General features: G+C 33.6%; 2 non-coding genes across 2 annotated transcripts; both read right to left on the reverse strand.

The window, feature by feature from the left end:
* Positions 1-30: 30 nt before the first annotated feature.
* On the reverse strand, positions 31-102 carry Trnaw-cca. The gene has a single exon. It is a non-coding gene; the product is annotated as a tRNA-Trp (tRNA).
* Positions 103-15012: 14910 nt separating this feature from the next.
* Trnaq-uug lies at positions 15013-15084 on the reverse strand. The gene has a single exon. It is a non-coding gene; the product is annotated as a tRNA-Gln (tRNA).
* Between the last annotated feature and the right edge of the window lie 7502 nt (positions 15085-22586).

The raw sequence follows: 22586 nt of genomic DNA on the forward strand, positions 1-22586 counted from the left end.
AATATGTAAAAACTATCGCAAGCCCAATGATGACCCCGACGTGATTTGAACACGCAACCTTCTGATCTGGAGTCAGACGCGCTACCGTTGCGCCACGGAGTCTTACGAACTTTTGTTCCAAATTTCAGTTTAGTTACAGTAACTTATTGATCATTTAAGAGCTCCCTCGAAGAAGTATAGGCACCTATTAGTTGGTGCTATAAGCAGCCGGTTTATTTTAAGTTTATAGATTAGCGGTTATCAATCAATCAATCAATTTTATTTTCAGGCAACATGGCCCATTAATAAATTTTATATAAATAGAAAACATAAAACTATATTATTAGTAACAATTCCTAGGTTATATTACGTTTCTTTATCTACATTACACTCTACAGTAATCTACATTATATCACCGCATCAAAATATGCGTCAGGGAGTCTTTTGTAAGACTGATTAGAATAACCACTTCACAAATAATTACACGCTTCACTACTTTGCCTATACATAAACAGTATCTCTACAAACGCTCTACAAGAACGAGTACCACCAAATATCCTTAAAAAGGACCACAGCCATACAAAACTGGTGTCGTTTCAGTGTAATATTCTCCTCTAAGACTCCCATTGTGCCATAGGTGTGAGGATTTGCCTGGCAAATTGGAAGGCCGAATGGCAAGGTAATCGGCTTATAAGGGCTCGTCTGCCCTTACTTATACAAAATATATCTTATTGTACGAAATTTTGGAAGTAAAGGATGCTGAAGAGATTGTCTTTAAAAGTCGTTTTGAGTTTTTTTTAATTATAAGTGTCATAATGTATGCTATCGTATTTATGCTATGCTATGCTAATATGCTAAATTAATGCTCTTTCCTTCTCTTTTCAGACGTATTTTTGAAATAATATAAATGTAGAGTTGCAAAGCCAATTTATATATTAATTTAATTTTTAATTGGTAGTTTCTTGTTGGTTACTATGAGGGATTGGTTTCCGCAATCAAAGCAGTAAAAGTAGTTTTTATGTCAACTGTAAACCTAAGAAATGAATTTGTTTACTATGAATTAACAAAAGAATATTACACCAACAAAACGCCATAAACAGAAGCAAATGTAAGATAAAGTTACCAAGAAATAACTCATTGTTCTGTCATTTTCAATAAAATTTCTCTTGTTCGTGAAATATGAGGAGGAAGACGAATATAAAAAGAAATCGCCGAATCGATTTGGACATATGAATTTGTAAAGTTATGAGGCAGGTTTGGAGGTAAATCATTTTTCGATTGACTCAAAATAAAATGCCAGCTTTCATATCCAGACATTTCCAACCCTTTGGAAGGTAGAGTGATATCCAGTGATCATTTTTTGTCAATGAAAATAGTATTTTTCCCGGCAACAGTAATTTAAAGCAAATCATTAGCTATTTATTAGCTTTTATTGGAAGATGAATTTTCAAAGGCAGACCAATGATTAATATACTAGACATTTAGTTTTCTTTCGCACTCTATCCACACGCCAGAAACAAAAAGTAATTTCTTTCAGATTTTCCCATCAAAAAATGCTGAATTTGTCATCCCAAAATCCTAGAGCTACATTTAAAAATAAAACTCTACATTTGCACCTAACCATAGTAACCATTCACCACCAAATCCAACGACAAATCCAATTGCGAAACAATTATATCGGAGCCCTTTTTAATAATAATCTCGTGCAAAAATCCAGGTAAAACCTCTGGGTAAAACTGTATGACGTGTAATAGAGTGGCCACATCCAATTTGGTTCAACGTAATCCTCTTACATCGTGTCACGTCCCCGGATTAATTATGTAAATTCTGTTGTTTTTGTCACACCTTCCTTGTTTGCTAGTTTCTGAAGCGATTTGTTTATAAGGCAAGATAAATTAGACGAGATAAGGGTTGCGTGTTGACGATGGTGGTAATTGGTGATTTAGGTGGCTGTGATTTTTTGTGTTGTATTTTTTTCGCTTGGATTGTTTTTTTTTCTGGCAGAATTGATTTATTGTTATTGACTTTAGTTTTAATATAAGATCATTTATGTCATAATATTTTTATATCACCAAAAAAAGGACAGAAATATGTTCTTTAGTTGTTTTACGGACATGTCATTTAAAACATCGCCCAAAGCACCCGTAACAACTTCTCAAAAAATAATTGCTCCATTCACGTCCCCAATAAAAGTACACAAACAAACTCAAGAACAATATCCCGAAATTTGCCCTCAAAAAAAGGTGGGCAATCAATAATATTTCCCCTCTTTTCAATTAGTATAGCGAATGCACCTTAAATGCCCCACCTCGGGGAAAATCCCCGGTTTAACTTAAACGATTTAGGGGATACGCCACTAAATGAAATCTCGACTAATAGAGGGTTCGGGAGGGTAATGATGTTTTAATAAATACGAAGTTTCCTTTTTTTCGTTCCTCTTTTGTTTTCCTATGACGTGCAGGTAATTGTTTTATGATCAAGCCATGTTACCGCTGTGTACTTCATTTTTTGGTAAATAGGTACCTACTACAGCCTCATGGGAGAGTGACATTTTCACAATTGTAAGAGCTAATTTAGTCGCTTAAATGTCAAATAATAATGTATGTAAAATAAATTCGAGCTACGAATTTTCGATAAATTGTCGATGGACTTAAAATTTTAACGAAAAGATCAGAGCGAAAAGAATAGTTTTTGAATTGAATTTTCTTTCCGCTCTGTTATTTGTACTGCAAGAAATAAATCAATAAAAAAGGACGTTTTGAAGCATCACCTTTCCAGAAAAAATGAAAATCATACTTCTTAATTTTCAATGTTTTATAAGTATTTTTCTCTAAATTTAATATAGTTACGAGTTCATTTGCTACGTATTTCATTGAATTTTTGAAAGATTTCCTGGACTTTCTCTATTTTGTTTTGAGGATTACAACTATTAGGATATGTCAATACGTCTTTGTGTCCCGTAATACCTGTCCCTCGGGACTGCGCGTCTCTGCCAGACTTATTGTTTAGAGTCAGCTTCATATTAAATCGGTTTTATTTTTGTAATTTATTTTAAGGCTTTAAGTCTCCTTACCTCGAAAATGGAATTAATTTTTAATATGAATAAAAAATGACTTCTTAAAAATGTTGTCGTTTTAGTATCTATATAATCATTGCTTCGCTAAACTTACTTACTTTAAAAATGTCTAACTTAAAGTTGTCAGTATTTAGAGACTAGCTTAAATTTTCACTTCACCATCTTATCTCAGTTTTTCTCAACATTATTTTTTCCTGTGTAACTGACACTAGCTCGCTCTACGCTTTCAAGGTTGGGCTACTAAAATACCGGGTATTAAAGATTTAAAATATAAAATATTAATAAGAATTATTCGTTTCTAAAAAGGAAATTCAGAAATTTGAAATATCCTTTTTACGTAAAATGTGGCTATGCTAACAGTGAAATTTTCCATATTATGATCTGGTACACAAATATTGCTTTATACTTTTATATTTTAATTTTAAATATTGCTATATAACTTCAAAGCTGGAGTAAAAGTGATACGTATATCTGAAACCGCTATACTCGTGGCCACAAGGCAAGTCACGACATAAATCTGCATGCTTTTTTTAATATTTTGTCGCCCGTGCAGTAATTTATCTTTTGTTTATTTACTAGAACTCTTAATGAGCACTTTCTTACTCTTTGCAGATGTTTTGTTCTTTCCATTGTTTCGACGAAGCGTTTTAATTTAATGTATTCATTTTGATGAGTGCTTTTGTAATAGCTATTGTTTTGGTGGAAGGTATTTTGGCATGATTTGTGGGTAAGTTCTCAAATATGATATCTTCATGTATGTGTTATATGATTGGATTATTTGCCTACATCTTTTATGTGTCTTACTAATAGACTTATATGACTATTAACACATTTTCGTGGGATTATTTATAGACCTTCTATTAATAATTTGACGCCGAAATATTTCCTTAAAAATATTTATAATAAATATTACTGAAAATAAAAAAAAACAGAGCCATTAGGAACAAGCTAGAATTAAACCAATACCTGTGTATTCCAATACTCTTAAATCATAAAGCGTAACTAAGTATATTGAGAGAGCAAGAGGCAACAATACATTAAACGTAGTGGCATCTCTTTTCCACAACGGTACAATCTTTATTTAAGAGTTCATAGAAGTCCCGCTGTGCTATAAATTTAAAAAAAAAGCGTGTCGGTAGTTCATAAATCCAAAGACGGTAGTCCGTTAAAAACTTAACTGGTTCATTTGAATTTTAATAAAAAGCTTTGTAAACTTTTACATAATGAAGTTCAGAATGCGTTAACTAGGGGAACTTAAACTAATATATTCATAATCACGATTCCATTCTTTCGTTTCTGTTATATTTTTAACCACTGAAAAAACATAACTTGGATTTTTATGAAGTAGTTTATTTTTTTGTATTGACCTGTTCTTACGATTTTACAGAATGCGGAGTCACTATCTCTTTATTTTTAAAGAAAATGTGAGTAATTCTTAATACCTTGCGATTTTTCGTTTCTGTTGTAGTTTACCACGGAAAAAAATAGCTTATATTTTTATGTACTAGTCTTCATTCATCTTTTGTTTTGAAAATTTGTTACGATTTTAGAGAATGCTGAGTCACTTTTTTTTTTTGTAAAGAAATGTTTTTAATTCGTAATAACCTTGCGATTTTTCAAGGGACAACGACATTTAGTTGGGTTAGTACCGCAAATATTTTACTAAGTAGTTTCACTATCCATATCTGTCAATTCAGCAGTCCATAGTTTAGTAACTCTCCATAGTGCAGCAGCGCTGATATACACATAATAACTAAGTCAAACATTCAGAAGCTTTCAGTATTAAAACTAATAATGTATTCACTGCCACGCTTCTCTTTTGAAAGTTCGTTAAACAGTCAGTGTTAAGGTGCATTTTTGATCAATGCGACCAATCCCAGACACGCACGATTTGTCTGGTGTGTCAATATTTTGAGTATCTTTTTGATTTTTTATCATAAAACTTTTGAGATGGGTCCACTGTTTTCGGTTAATATTTTCAGAAAGAGATCAAAGTATGCATGCACGGCGTGTGAGACAGAGATAGTAATACACCCATGACTTTGTTTCGACGCTTCTTCTCTGGGTAGCCAGCTAGGAAATTTCGACTCAAGCTAGCTATAAAATGGCATGTAAAACAGATTAAGTCTATCCTATTAGCCGAATAAATTATTTCATTTCATTCATACGAGTAATGTCTTACTTCAACTCAGGCATGTTGCTGCCTTCGGGCACATCATTACACATTCTCATACTCGGATTAACTACTGTCATATCTACCGCGTGTTGGACGCACGCGATGGTCGCAACGGAACTGCCCCTTAACGGAGACGTGTCGTCACACTAAACAAATGAACAAACAATTTACGTCACACGTGTGAGTAACGGGGGTGATGTATAGTGAACGTGAAGTATATTACAAGCTTTACTTCTCTTGCTAAGCTTCAAGCTAAAATTTCGTAGAAAAATGTCATGAGCGTATTCTGGAAGCGTTTTCGTAAGCTTGTCCTGTTCAAATTGAATTTCATGGTTGGCCGTATAATAACTATACATTTTTCTAATTATTTCCAAATTGAAAAACATTAGGCATTTATTCCGCATTATGTACCACATTTTTACGTAAAAGTTTAAATAAATAAATCAAAATACCAGAATTGTTGTAATTACAATTTGAATTATTGGAATATTTGTCAGGAAGAGATTGTTTTCTGATATGTTAAAGTTAGTATTTTTGATATATTTGTTAATTTCTCAAACAATAATCTAAGTTATTATTTCATTCAATCATACTTACAACACGAATCTTATAACTTTCAATTAAGTTGAAGTTTTCTCTTATATAAAACTAGCTGTCCCGGCGAAGAATACGCCTATGAAATAACTAACTAACATCGTGACACGGGAATTTTATATATTAGAAAATGAGGCTAAAAACAAAACTCAAAAACCTCATTTAACCGTAGGTATCGGGTTTTGAAACGAGATGGTATTATTCTCCGCGGGCTATTTTTTTGAAAAACAAGTACCATTCATCACTTCCACGACCCCCTGCCAAAAGGGAACTTATACTTCAATAAGTATCACATCAAATCTAGTTATGACTGGCTGTTGACTGAACTCCAACTATGATCCAGCATACACATGATCTTTCCCCATCAATTACAACACAACACAATTAAATTTCGGCATCCTTATTACTTATTCGTGCGTCGATCGGTTAATACGAAACAAATGGAAATGTTACCGGGATGAAATGCAAATATATTCAATTAATCCTCCCGCCATCCTGTATTGGGTGTCGCTAAGCCGTGATTGGCGTTAAGTCGTTCAACCGTACGAAAGTGGTTTGGCGTTTACAGAATAGGGACGTCGCTGAATTTGAATGTGTTTGCTTATTAGTTTTAGCGAAGGCCTGTTAGTTCAGGTTCGACCAATTTTGCCACGCTTTGATATGGTCTTTGGATATTTGGGATACTTAGCTTTGATTGGATATTGGTTACTGTAGTAGAACCTCATTTGGTGGCGGAAAATATAGAACATTGCAATACATTGCGGAGCGTCATTGCTTAGGTATTTCATGGGTGTATCATTGCCAGCAATGTATGGTAACCTGTTTGATATTACTCGCCTCGTAAATGAGGGTGTAGTGCCACGGTTGGATGACCCCGTTAATATGTTTCATAGAGATGTAGATTGAAGGTGGTCAACTGTAAACAGGGGTTAATCATATATATTTCAGTTGTTTTGTCCGAAATATTTTAGGTTCTCTTAAAAAGAGACTGAATATAAATAGGTTTACAATTTATGAAGAAATACCGCTCGTATAATGAGTTGTAGGTATTTTTATCTTACCTGCTCTGGAACCACATGAACCAGACTACGCCCTAAATAAGAAAGTAATATAAAGAAATATTCCACACCTAACTATTACTAACAAATCAAAAACTGGCAAGTATCAAAATAAAACAGAAATAGCTCCTTGCATTCATGAAGTATTCCAACTAATGACATAGGAAAACGTTAGACGCAGTCGAGACGAAAGCTGGCGTGGAGTCGACAAGTACTCATCTTTTCGGGGACTATTAAATTACTGTATTCACCTCTACACTGACTGCTATGAAACTTGACAACTGGTTTCAAGAATAAGCTTCAAGCGATTTCTCAAAAAATATGTAGTTTTTTTTAACGTTGTTTTAACTTCCGACTGTCATTTAAAAATTATCACTCTGACATAGGTAAACATAGCCGAAAATTTGTAAATTTTCTACATGCAAATTAAAAAAAAAGTATAATATATTTTCATACCAGCATTTTGTTTTTTTTTTCTTAATATATTGTGAGATTTTAATCTGTAGGTCCGTGGATGAGGTAATACCTATACCACGAGGTGATCCGTTTTGGATAGTGGGTTCCATCCCAGTCAGACAACCAGTCTTACTAAGACGTATCGTCTTGCCCTGGGTTGAGGAAGTCAAATAAGCATCCTTTTGAAGAAGAAGAAGAAGAATTTTCCAATAACTTAGTATTTTCTTCCATATTTAATTAAACAGTTTAACAAAATTTTGTCGCTTAAGCTTAAAACTAGAACGCTACAACAACTTAGAAGTCCGTGCAATTTATGACGTACAACTGTGAAACGGACCTGTCCTTTTGTGGTGAAAACGTACACAAGTCTAGAATATTCTAGTTTATGCGGTATAATCGTTTTCCTTCTGCTAGTACTTCAAGGGACTAAAGAAACACGCTTTTAAGACCTAAAATAAACGTAGTTAGAATACGGGAAAACGAGATGCGAGCTATCTCTTTGTTCATGAATAAAATTTAAGTTATGATGATAATAGTATTTGTTGTTTATAATGAATAGAAATATGTCACTGCTACATAGACATTGTGGATTTTAGTCACCGTCTAAATATTCAAAATTGATATAGTGAGCAATGCGTTAACCTAAAAAAAATGCGTTTTGAAAAAAATGATTATAATAGCATCGTCCACGTGGTAACTAAAAGAAAAGGACATCAAAAGAAATTACCATTACAGTTTTGATAAAACAAAATTCTTCTACCTTCATTTATTGCTCCACACTTAGTACCAAAGACATCAATAAATTCTCGTAAAAACCGTCGTGATTAAAAACTCCAATCTGTCTACATTTAATAACATTTTTTTTTTAAATCCATCACACCTGAAGCCTAAATAGCATAAGTTTCATAAATAGGATGATTCGACTTCAAAACCTTAGATGCAGGACAATATAGAAACTAGTTTTAAATTCCAGTCATAACCAGCGTAGTAATAGTTCGCCAACATTGATTGCAGTAGACACTATTACAATATAACTAGGTACATCCAGCCACGTCCACTCCAACTTGGTATCTGCACTGCAATCCACAAAGTTAAATCTATTCCAGTACTGCAAATTCCCTCTTCATAATATCGACGTCTATACAATAACGGACAACATAGTATCTGTATGTAAATTTTGAGTGCATTGTGCGTTCCGGCTGCGTCGATAGCAGACAGGGGTAGCCAACAATTGTGTAGGTTTCCATGTTTAATTGTGTTCAACACTGCTGTACTTTGATTTGACTGTATGGCTGCGTCTGTTTTGAAAGGTTTTGTACCCCTGGTCGACAAAGCTTTAGTGTCTGGATTGTTTGAATGCTGTTTTGTGTTTATAGATTGTTACTTTGGCAGAATATAAGCGAATCTTGTAACGATGAGAACGCTGAACTTTAATACAATTCAACCTCTTTTCTGTGCCTTTTTTCTTAACGTATTTATCAGAACAAAATAATTACATGAGTATGTATACGTTTGTATGATGTGTATTGCGAATATCATAATACGTCTATAAGTATTTGTAGTCTTCTTGACATGTAAGTTTATACAAAAACGCAGGCTATTAATTTAAATTTTATTCCAAACTGCGACTTACTTACAAGAAATTGCAAGAAAGATCCACGAAATTTTAAAGCTAGCTTACCAAACCATCTGAAGACCGAATTATATTTTACTTGGAACAAGCCAGAGCCCCATATTCTCTACATCCTTCGTAACTGACGACCTGGCAATTTAGTTTAACTGAAGGATTTCCCTTCAGCCCCCGTACCATGAACTCATCAAACTAGACTATTACCATTGTGAGAATAAGATGCCGCTACGTGCAGTGTTAAGCCGCGTTTTCTCTTATATTTTAATCAACTTCAAAAAGGATGAGGGTCTCATGTTGTCCCGTTTTTTTATGATAATTTCCTCATAACTTCGAACTTGATGAAATTATTTTGTTGAGTATTTTTACCGTGAAATAGCTGTCCCTGTATCTGTGTTTGGCTCAATATTTTTTGATTTGTAGTCATTCAAACGTCTCCCTCGAAAACAATTATTGTTTCGCGGGGAACTCACAAACATTAAATTCACATGCAAATAGACACCCAAATCAGAACAAGCTTTCATGGATCACACACACGTACAGCTTGGCGTGACCTGTACCACACGGCTATCCGTGCTGTCGAAAGTCTTGCTTGTATTTTGCCAACAGTTTTAGAATGTAATATGTTCATAGTACACGGGCAGATTCCTTCTGTCAAATTATCTTGAATGTAACGAACTGGATTAGCCACGAAAAATCAAGGGAAATGTGTATTTTTTCTCTTGTACGTACCGTAATTTGAATATATTATGCGCTGATTGTTGGCTACGAAGGTTCCCGTCTATTGTTTTACGAAACTAACTTTTGCGTACAACTTTGTCTGGTAAAACAGCAATTTTAACTCGGTGACGGAACTAAGAAAAATGGCGTTTATTTTAGTACACTTTTAGTTTAGCGATGGAACTGAAAAACGTGGAAACTAGATAATCCTTAAAGTTATAAAAATGATGAATATCGATTGAAATGATATAAGTTACTAAACAATAAATTATTAAATTAAATTGATCGTGCGAAATGTGATCACAAAAGTTTTATTTTTGTGAAATTACTGGTTGTACACTTGATTAAATAAGCAACGAGTGTGCTACATTTCAAAGACCAGCCATTTTAATAATCGATAATTATGTAGGGCTACGTGGAAAACATTTGTATTTATTTTATTTTTCAGACTATCTTTAGTCTAAATACCAAAGCCATATAATCTTTTTTTTATAATTTTATCTATTATAATCGATCTCATATATCGTATACTATGTATAATGTTTTATGTACTATGTTTAATGTTAACTACGTATAGGTATGTACGTACATGCTATATTGCTTGCACAATGCTTGTTTAGTCTAGACATAAATCACGCTAACCGATGTTTATTCTAGACTCGTCTCAACAGCTATCGAAACACTCTAGCCCTTCACAATAAAAAGACGTTTAACAAGGTTTTTGAAAATGTATGAAAAATAAATTCTCAATATTACTAACTACTACTATAAAAAATAATACTTGTTAAAAGAGAACTCGTATATTTTCTCTTCTACAATTATTGTAGAACTATTCAACATTTAATAGATTTTAATGAAGTATTTACCTACTCAAGTGTCTCGAAAATCGAGACGGGTCTTAAACTGTTTTCGTTAGACTAAACAAACTTAATGAGGTTTCATTTAACTGAGTTGTACCAATTTAATATCAAACCTTACTATTTCAATTTTACATTGTTTTGTTTAAAATGAGACGAAGCTAGTCTCATCTATTTGCACAGACAGCACAACCGACGACCCCCAAACCCACTGTCCGCAACATTCAATCCTTGCCTATAACAAGCATATTATTATGTGTGATCTTCGAATCTATACTAAAAATGTTTTTAATCTTTGGTTTCGATTTGTGAAACCCCACAAGAAAAAAATCTTCTGACAACTGTACTGGCTATTGTGGAATCGGAACATCGGCGCACCTCGTATCGGCGTATCCCCAAAGAAAACGCAATACTTCAAAAGTTCATGATACAGGTTCTCAAACTAAAAACGTCGATAACACACTGTACAAGGAAATTACAAAACACAAAGCAACAGGGAGAACAGAAGTTCGAAACTTAATAAATTATCTTCAAGGTGTGAAAGTCGAACAAGAATAAAGCGAGTCTTGCCGCAATCTGCTAGATTAAACTGTGATTAAATGCGTTCGACGTTAGGAACAGACGTACAACAATGCGTTGTCTATTTCTCAGATTGAATATCAATGTTTTATGTGTAGTAAGAAGTTTAATACATGCAAAATTATACTTTTGGAATTTGGCAATAGAGACTTGAAAGATGAAATGAAAATACAGAAAATGGGTTTAGAGCTTATCGGACTCGTAAAACTGAGGGTCTGCATAAGCACGAAATCGTAACTTAACCTTAATTTATTTTTTGTTCCTACGTAATTTGTTAACGGGAAAACTGAAATAGGTACGTAATTTTCAATTTCCACTATTTCCCAGACAAATTATCATGCTTTCTTAAATCCCCGATTTAAAAATGTCTCTCGTCTGCGTCGAATAGTCTGGGGACATCTGCTAAGGTATGAGCACACAACCAGAAGGTATCAAAATAAACAACATAGAACTGAGAACGTCGCAGACAAAATGATTTGAAAACCTGTGAAATACTTGTAAAGTAGTTTCTTAGCTAAGGATAAAAAAATACGAACCTATTTAAATTTTCTGTCATAATTAACCCAAACGTTAGATATCTACTCGTAGTAAGGTTTTAGCGTACCTAATTAAGTTTAATAAAAGCCCTTTATAGCATGTTCAATAATTTATAGATAAACAAAGCGTCATCAAAATCGTATTTAATCCATAATCTCAAGCCACTGAGACGAAATACAGCTAACTTAGCAATAAATTCGACCTAACTCCTATTATGGGGTCCTATCACGTCATCAAAAATCGTTTTACCTCGTTTTTACACCTTATCTCATCAGAAACCGTTTTGGTTGACACAAATTAAGCAGTCTTCAGAAAAATACTGCCACTATCAAGGACCCAATTACAGTTCCGGCTGTAGACAGGAATGTCGACTGTGTTATCCTTCGCCGAGTTCTGTTATCAAATAATGAGTGCTTTGAGAATAGGTCGTTCTTCAGGTTTGTTTTCGACGCTATTGTTCATCGTAAAATATTTCATGGTTGACATTGTAAATTATCTAGAATTTTGTAGTAGTTTTTTAGACAAACTGTGGAATACAAAAGAAAGCACACACACAACAAAACGAATAACGAACGGACGGAAATGTATCCCGAAATTCGACCCTCAAAAACCCAACAAAACGGCATCGACATTTCGTAAAACTCCAAAAAATCTTAGTTACCTCCCGAACTATTTTCGCTGTGACTCCGAAAAACTCAATATAGCGTTCTTCAAAAGCTCCCGTTGAAGTGGAGAAATCCAATAAAAGGCGACTCCCACCTGCAGTGTCTTCGCACTCTGGTATGTACGGTATTCCGTTCATTACACCAGCACATCCAACTTGTTACCTATCCAATTTGAACAGATTTTGGACTGCTACTTACTGCGGAGAACGAAAACGATTTATATGAAATTTCTTTGTAAGTTCGATTCGACTGTTCGAAGTTATTGATGGGTTATTTCGGGAGTTTGCAAGTCATTTCGTAATTTTTGGAAGGACTTTTTACGATTACAATTACGATTATTGATATAAATATACATTTTTAAATAAATTAAACTAAACTAATATTAACATTTTTAAAACTATATCAATATAAAAAGAAAACGGCTCAAAAATATTTTTGAGCCGTTTGGGGTCGAAACGTTCGGGACATGGGGACCAGGTGCACCAGTTCTTTATAAAGAACTCGCAAAGCGTTTGGTCGACTCTACACGTGATCAGAAGGCTGGTCTATATTTTGCCCAAAGAATTAGCATTGCCATACAACGTGGCAATGCAGCCAGCCTTCTGGGCACGTTTCCCGACTTTGGCAGGGATGAGGATGTCTTTTTTGACGCTTTGTAAATAATGTATATTTTTCTTTTTGTAGCTACTTAGTTATCTAAGTTGATTCTTTGTCTGTTTGACTATCATGTTGTATCACGAGAAGAAAAACCTTAAACCCTTAATTAAAAAATCATTATAACAGGTCTTTGCGGAAAAAACAAAAATACTAATGCCTAATGCTAAAATTTTTAAATATACCACTAATTACCAACAAGAACACTTTACAAAGCCATATTGTCACGTGACAAAAAGGTATATCTCGTTTAGAAATTACATTGATAACACCGTAGGATAAACTTGCCGCAGTATTGTGTATCCAATTAAAAAATTTCCTATCGCCCAAGCCAGGAGATGGCATTTTTACAAACGCCGGTCGGATTCAACTTTTCTAATTACAACCGTGTCAATTCGCGCGGCTTTCATTAACGGTTCGTGGTAATAATATGTTTTTTATTTAAGTCAGATTGTAGGATTGTTTTGTTTATTTTCGTGTATTTTTTTGTATGAATGAGATTTTGGTGTTAGATAGATACACCCAAGTCTCATTGTCACAGATTTTTTTTCAATGGTTAGTTAAGTAAGGCCACAATGTAACTATTTATATTTAGTTTAATAGGATACACTTTTTACAGCTGTTGTCTTCTTAAAATATGTTAGTAAATAGAACGTGAACTATTTCAATTTCCTTATTAATTCATTTCTTACTTTTACTTCTAGTATTTTGTATCTGTGACTGTTAGTGATTGGCTACAACAAGAAGCGAGTTTTTTGAAAAAAAATCCATTTCTGTTTTACCTTATATCGACAAGCAATTAATATTTTTTTCCAAACACACCTTACACGAAAAATGCTTTTCTCCACACCCTGTCAATTTTTATTTCTTTATTGTTCGCAAAAAAATGTAGCGTAAAACATGTTTTTATTACTGGCAGTCACATACGAGCAATTACTCCTGACTCCGGAAAATGATGTCGTCAAAGAAAACGAAAATTGCTCGACGTCACAAATAATGCGGGACAAACAACACGGCAATAAAGATTTATCGTTCAGATTTTTTACTTACCAGTGTACGTGTAAAGTGGGAGGTGGAAGCGGTTTTGGAAATGATTTGAAATTAAAGTCGTTGAATTACTTCCTCAGTATTTTTGATTTTGTATACCTAAATATTAAATTCAAGAAATAAATCATCTGTATAACATTTTTTTCTACATCCACACAACCAATCTATATTTCTTTTAATATTATTTGGTCTATCTCATCGTCATCGTCTTTATGATCGTACTCGTAAAATACTTTTTCCATAAAAAAACATCTAAAAGTCAGAAGAGATATACGTTGTAAGGGTATTAACAGAAACAAAATATCAACAAATCTTCAATATTGTTATTATTCGAGTCCTTACGAGTATAATCGCCTTTCACTTATGACTTGAAACGGCTGTAAAAAACAAAAAGTTAATGAACTGAGGTGAGATGACGTAGCCGTCGCCATAGCAATAATTTTAGAAGATATATCGGAGATATTACGGCATTTCTCTTGTACCAATATTCTAAATCTGCACAGGGAAAATATGTAGAGCAAGATTTATTTTGTATTTCAAGACCCCGTGTGTCGCAAGTAACGGTCTGATTCAAATATATTACCTTTGTGTAATGTATGTATCGTTTATAACAATAATATCAGCCTTTAATGTCCCACTTGGGCAAAAGTGTCTTCCAATGGATAGCGTAGTTTTTTTTGTTAATTTAATCAATTTCTTTAGTTAAAGAGTACTTATTATATAATAGATACTGATATATTACAAATGCATTTTATTTCGACGAAAAACAATAGGTATAAAGAGACTGATTTTATATTTGTAAAAATTATAATAAATTATCAAGAAACAAACAGTGCCACTGTTGACCTATACAACAATTATTGACTTATATTGCGTGAAGTACCTAATTTACAGCCTTATCTGCAAATAATTATCATTATCAATTAATTATTACTGATAAATGTACCAAATTGTATTTTTTACAATTTAGCAAAACTTCGTCATCAAAGGTCCCACCGAGATTTGAACTCGGATCGCTGGATTCAAAGTCCAGAGTGCTAACCATTACACCATGGGACCGGATGAAAGGGATCGTTAAATTATCGATCACTATTATGACGTCAGACAAAAAAACCACTTTTCATGGCTTCATAGCCAGTACTTGTTAATTGTATTAAGTGTATTGTATCATACATTGATAATAACTCTTCCTTTGGTGCTGGAACACAAACCTGTCATTATATAGAGTAACATTTCAATAGTAGCAAAACGTAATAATCAAAATAACTTTATAATTTATACTCATTGCCTTTGTTCAATTAATTAATTAATTAATTAGAATAAGCAGGCTGCTATTAGTCTTCTACCAGGCGTATATATTGTTGAAATGATGCAACGCAAATAAAAGCAAAGCCCTTGCAAACTTTTGTTGCAAGGGCAGTTGTAAAAAGGTGTCAAAAAAAAGTTCGAGATAACTCGAATAGCATTCCGATATCTGTTCTCACCACAGTTACACGCTATACCGAATATTCAATCGAATTTCCATTAACAACACTCTACAAATCTTAGTAGTAACACCAATAAGGTTGTATACCATTGTCAATTTACATGTGATAGTTTTAGTGCTCTACATATGAATATTTGGCACGTACCCCTAGAGCTCTACCATCACCCATCAAAATGAAACAAATGTTTGTGTGGAAGCGAGTTGCCATGATACGGTGTATAGCGCTGTCTCGTTCCTACAATTGCTACAATATAACGTTGTGGAGTGGTTGTAGGTGTCCTGGCATAGGGTTCAGTTGTTTTGGCTCTTAGTTCCCGAGTCATTGCCGATTTGGCAGTCTTCGTTCGATAGCCTATTAAGGGAATGCTGATGCAAAATGGTCGATGCAAGGCTGTGTGTGAAATTGTTACTATTATTATGATACAGATACTATGGGGGAATTGATATTTGAGCTCGTGAAATGAGCATATTTGTTTGGTATTTTTTTATTCTATAATTTAAATATTTAGTCAATAATAAAACATTGAATAGCACACATGCTCTCTTGAGCAACCCTCAAGAGCGTTTTTAGTTTTCAATATTTGATTGAAAAACAAATATTTTCGTTTCCAAATAATACCATTTTACTGCAAAAAATAACCGGTCAAGTCCGAGTCGGTCTCGCGACTCTGCAACACTAATAGTTCTATACAAATATATTAATGAAAAATATATGGTTTGGGTGACCGATTTCAGGGTGATTAATCAATGCCTAAAATTAATTTGTCATCCAATCAATTTGAGACCATAATAACCGTTGTTTAACATCAGTCTTTATGTTTAGTATGTGTTTTTATTGCTGCTATATAATATCATCATCATGGTTCATGAGGTACAGCTTAGTGATATACAAACGGCCAGACAGCGGTTTCTGTTTATACCTTAAAAGTGAGATTATAATCATAAAAGCCTACGCGGATCCCCCTTTAAGCAATTTTCATATCCTCATCAGAATTTTATGCTCTACTTCGATAAAACCGTAATCATTAGTAATTAAAGACACACCTTACATATTAAGCATTTGACATACTTAATACATCAAAGATGAATGTTCAGTTGCCATTAACCTTTTAAATAAACTCCTTTGCACAAAGTACCGGCGCGTTAAAACCTTCTCAAAGTATTAAAATCTAATTATCGAAGTAAGAGCTTATAATTTATGATTAACGGGTACTTGATCTTTATCGTGTTTTACCATTTAAAGTAAAATTAGAGGCGAAATAAGCACATTATAAATTCGTCGGAAATACTTTTTTGATAGCATTCGTATCTGGTAGTAAACGCCGAATGGAGATGATAGGTTGTGTATAACAATATATATATAAAATAGATACTCATTTTTTTTTATAAAACTGAAGACTTGCAGCCGAATAGCGAGCGGTGCCTCAGTACTCTATTACTGATACACAGCTCTATTCTTGACCAGTTTCGATTTTTGACTTAACCCGTTATTGCGTTTTGCTTTAAGTAACCGCAACGAACTGGCCAAAAATAACAAATGACCTGTATTTAATCTATACTCGTCTAAAGAATATCCTAAGCGATACGTTAGAACCATAAGACTCACACATACCTACATAACCGTAATATATGTACATACCATCAACATACCGTAAGCAAATTAAGCTCACATTTATTCACCCCTCTGAATTGGTGCTAATAACCCCCTCCCCGCTCAACCCCTCCCTGTGACATGGGTGATGGGTGATGGGGTGCTATTGAAAAACGTAGCTGTCATGAAAAGGATGCATTTCTATGAGACGTGATGGATTATGGGATTTCAGCCTTTATAATTATGGAAAAAAAGATTATTTTTTTATGTGTGGAATGTTTTTCTTTCATGTGATGTTTTGGTATGACCTTGCATATTTTTTTGAGTAGTCTGCTTTATTTTGGTCAAACTTTTTAGAATATGATGCTAAAAATGTTCATTAGTTCAAAACTAAAAATATGAAGCTCATTTTTAGTTTTTAATTAAGTAGGAAAAGTCGAGTAAAAAGAATAAGATAAAATAAGACAAACAAATACTTGATTTTACGATAATTAAAACATAAACATGGAAGTTCAAAGTTTAGATCGCAAAATTGTCAATACAAATTTATCACAGCATAGAAACAAAAAGCAAAAAGCGGACCAGGTACCTCATTACCTAAAACATTCAAAAACAAAATATGAAACTCGTCTTTCAACATCCAAAACATATTTCGACAATTAATTACAATAGAATTCAGAAAGTTAACAACATTTCCTACCTCCCGTTCATTTAAGGTGCCTCGAATGTTTCAATTAAGCTCACAAACTCTGCTCTATAAGAAACTTGGCTATTTGTAACAACTTTACATTTAAATAAACGTATGATTTATTCAGAGTTTTGTTTATAACGGATGTTCTCGAGATACGCGCTTGTTAAGTCATAAAATAGAAATGCCATTGTGGAAGGGAGATGCCGCTATGTATTATATAGTGCTGTCTCACTTTTTCATATACAACATTTTTGCAAGAAGATCTCATGGTACAGGCAATGGATCAAAGTTGCTTGATTATAATTTCAAAAGGCAGTCTCGTTTATTTATGTAAATTACTGTTATGACCATTTGTGGTACTTCGTAATCAACTGTGGGAAATTTAGAGAATGTTGTTGCAGATCTGATGGTAGAACCTTATTTTTGTAATAATATGGTAAGTGTTTTAACACAAATTTCCTGATAAAGAGTTTGAGTACATTCAGTATATACGTTCGTAACATACTGAAAGAGAAATATTGCGTGCTTGTAAATGTTCCATATAGCATTTAATTTTGAAGTTGCAACGCGGAGTCAGAATTCAAGACGTATAATTCTTTTCGTGTCCGTCTGTGGCACCATAGCACTTAAATGGATGAAACAATTTGGGTGCGATTTATGCTGTCGCAAGTATTTTAACTTATAAATTTTACCCTGTGCTACCTGTCAAATTTGAAGAAAAACAACAATTATTTTAAAGTTCATCCGACCTAAGTTTGTTATTCCAGTCATCCTTGACACTGATAGAAATATCACTTGTATAAGTAGACTTTGGTGTATAAATATCTTACAATAAAATGAAAGAAAGTTACAAAGCAATATGTGTGATATAAGATGTAATATTTTGTAGGACTTTATTAGGTTCTTTGGCGTCTCGAAAAAACTTAATATCCTTGGTGGAGTATTGCATATACTTCATAAAAACAAGACAGGAACGTTTTCAAAAGGCCTCAGTCCCCTAAGAGAGCAAAAACTATTTGTCTACCAGTGCCTTACGGCGATAATAATTGTCGCAGCCGACACCGATAAAAAAATGAGCGACAAATCTCAAAATCCCAGCGACGGCCAACTAAACACGCCTTGAAAATTAAGCCTTTTTAACAAATTTGACAACGGAATTTAAACTTTAACGACAATATCAGAAGGCATAGTTCCCTTTTGTAAGAAAATTGTGTCTTATAACTTACTCATTTTGAAGAAGTGTTTACGGTGTCGTGAAATTTTACGCTGCAGGGCTTAATAGCCGACGTATGTTTTGTCCTTTTCGTGTAGCTATTGGCGTCCTTTTCTGTGGTCATCACATTCAATCCGACTTTCTCATAATCCAATACTGGACTGGACGGATTTGTAAGGCTCCGTACTTGTTCTGAAATACCGGAAAATATCATACGAGAGAACCTTGGGAGACGGATTAAGGGAAATTGGCAAAATGGCTTGAGAATTGAGTTTGTTGTTTTATGTGGTTCTTTGTCCGAAGATTGCTATAAGGATTTTCGAAAGGACATTATAGTCTATGAACTTTTAAAGTAATTTTTAAGACGTGGTTTAGATAATATGTTTATATTTAATGATTATAAGCAGTTTTATAATTTGCTTCTAACTATGTTACAAAATATTTATTAAGGTCTAAATGTACTATTAAATTAATGATTAATTTACAATTTTGATTTTCCGAAAATAGTATCGGTACAAAATTTACCTTTCGTACATAATTTAAATCGTATCATATTATAAGGTTCACCCTTTCAGAATGGGATGAAACCATAGAGTCTACAGTATGTCAGGATGATATTTCATATTCATCGTCTTACGAACCCATACGTAGCGCTACGGGTGCTACAGAGACTTATTGGCTACGCTTTGCTTGCTACGAGATCGTAGCAAGTACTCAAACTATTTCGATTGCTGGAAGCAATTACGGAATATACGTCATAATCTCTGTCCTCGGAGTAGCGCTTTTAACAGTATAATATACACACCAAGTAAATTTATTCATTTCTTTATACCTTTAATTTAGTTTCCAACCTACAGGATTTCATCAAAGACAAACAAAATTCATTAGATTTGGCCTTCTTCAGGTTTCCTTAAGAAATAAGTTTCCTAAAGGGAAAACTAAAAACGGAACATAATCTGTCTTGAGTCCTACTCACGTTTAACTATGTTTTCTTCTTCGTTATCTAGATAGTATCGAAAGTATGACAAGAAAACGTAAAGTTTCGGTCACAATATAGCCTAATTTGTTTTCCCTAACTAGTCATTCCATATAACTACCCAATACATTTTCAGCCACGGTCAAACATCGTATCACTAGGACGCATATAAGCAGTATATTTACTAAGTAGCATAATTTACATACCAACACATATAATCTCGGTATAGGTCGTACACGAACACGCACCGTCAATTTGGGCCAGGATTTAAAGTAAGGAATGGGGACCTTTATAATCCTGCCGACCGAGACTTGGGTGATGTGGAGAAAGTACCAGAACATAGGATGCCACTCTCATGCTCTTTAAGAAAGGTTGCTCTACAAAATGTATGTATTTATGTTGGTAATTAATTGGTGAATAGGGATGATGGCGAAAATTCTGCTGTAGGGACTAGTACTTTAGTTCAATATTGAAACGTGATTTTTACATATGAACTCTCGCTACGACTCCTGTGACGCATGTCTCCCTGGAACTTTAATGCTCGGACTACCTGCCATATTCAGTGCTTTTTTTTATGTCAAAAAACATTTTATATGAAGGTGAATGAAGCTTTCGCAAACAAAATTTCAGGTTTAACATACGCGTCTACCAAAAAAAATGTATTTTCTCATATTTGTTTTATACTGAAAGAAACGGGCTAAATAAATTCATTACTTTTAAAAACAATCTATAATGTTTAGTTTACCTTTTAGTTTACTTATGGGAACTTTACCTGTCCATAATAAGTAATACCTGCCTTAATGTAATCATCTATTTTGATATTAAACCTCTTTTAATTTTCCCGCAACCGGAACCATTTCGTAATTAGTTTCATATCATCTCTATGTTTGAAGAGCTAGTCTAGGCTAATACTTATTTGCCTCCTAATGCCTCCATGCTACGGCCGGCTGCACATAATCCTGTCAATGGTTGTCGTGCCACGGCGGGATTACTGGACGCGTGATGTTACATAGTGACCTAAGTTAGGAGCTGTGGAGATTACGTATCTCTTTAGTGGTGTACTTAGATTGATTACACGTAGTCGTATAATGGTGTATAAATGGTTTAAGTGAACTTAAATTATTGTGTATGTAGCCGGGATAATGTGGATGTGGTTGACTAAATTGTTAGCTTGAGTGAATTATTAATTTCAACTGAAGTTTTAGTTGACATATATATGGGATACATCACTAAAAAATCTAAATTAAAAAAAGTTAGACTGTTACAGTTGTAAAAACTAAATAATGCACATCTCGGCAAAGATCGGCGAAAGTAAATTAACTGACAATTATCTAAACTTGGTAATTAATGTTCAGATCTTCTCCCTATGAATGCGAGCTTCGCCAAAAGACGAGCTGTAATGAGCTAGATTATTTATCCAAACCGATATTACTTGCATGCCTCACTCAAACCTTCAACCAACAATCATTAGCACCAAACCTAATAGCCACAAAACAGTTTATAACTTAACCCACAATTACGATGTCCAACGCGAGTTTGATTGATTTATTACTCTGTTTGTACAACAATGCAAGCGATGGACAATGAACATTGTTTCATCAATTGGTGTTCCCAATCATAGGTGCACGCGATTACTGAATCAATCATTTTATGTATCGATTGGATTAGCGATATACAACCTCTTATATTAATGGTAGAGAAGATGAAGTACAGTTCTAATGTAGAGCTAAATAAGCAAGCGATGGAATTCTTTACATATTCATAGGATTTTGCACGGGTGTTAAAAAGAATAAGCACCTAACAAAATAGAAAAGAGAACTTCATAATTCGTAAAACAAAACTTTTATCGCTATTTAAAAAATAATAATTGTATAACTCACTGTGTATATTATATACTGATTAGATCGAATAACTACCCTGCCGATTTAAAGTGTTTAAATTAACAGGATTCTAAAAGTTTAGATTAATCGGTCAAAACCAAAACCAGTTCCCACTAGGTTTCTTAACCACCTTCTGGTTCTAACATCAGACCAATGCTACAGTATGCTAGAAAATAGTTAATTAATTCTGTAATATTAACAAGATTTCTATTATAATAATTTATCCAAAAGAGAAATAAAATATTCGAACTACAACTTCACATTTTCAAACGACTCGAAATTCTTTTTTCTTCCCAAAATTCTGGTTTATTAACTATTTAAATAACAAATTCAGTTATCTCTAAGTGCAGTAGGTATTAGTTTTGATGCATGTAATAACGCCGCTGGCTTAAGAGTTAATTTGGAATCTGTCCAAATTTTGCTTTTATCCTCAAATAAAAGTGGAAATACACTCGGAGATAGCGCTAGGGGTCCGAATATCAAAACGCTCGATATTAACTTAGCGTCCACTAAATACCCTAAAACGAAAATCACTTCAACTTTTTAATACTGACACATATTTTTAAACATTTGAAATTCATTATTAATGTAGTAAGCGACAGAAATCCAACATCAACTTAAGCAAAGTAATTTTTTACATTTTCAAAATCAGATAATGTGAGTACAACGCATTGTTTAAAACATCATTAAATACGAGCAAATTGCTCGTTTATGATTACGAAAG

This window comes from Trichoplusia ni, chromosome 8 (assembly GCF_003590095.1).
Source record: "Trichoplusia ni isolate ovarian cell line Hi5 chromosome 8, tn1, whole genome shotgun sequence".
Taxonomy (NCBI): domain Eukaryota; kingdom Metazoa; phylum Arthropoda; class Insecta; order Lepidoptera; family Noctuidae; genus Trichoplusia; species Trichoplusia ni.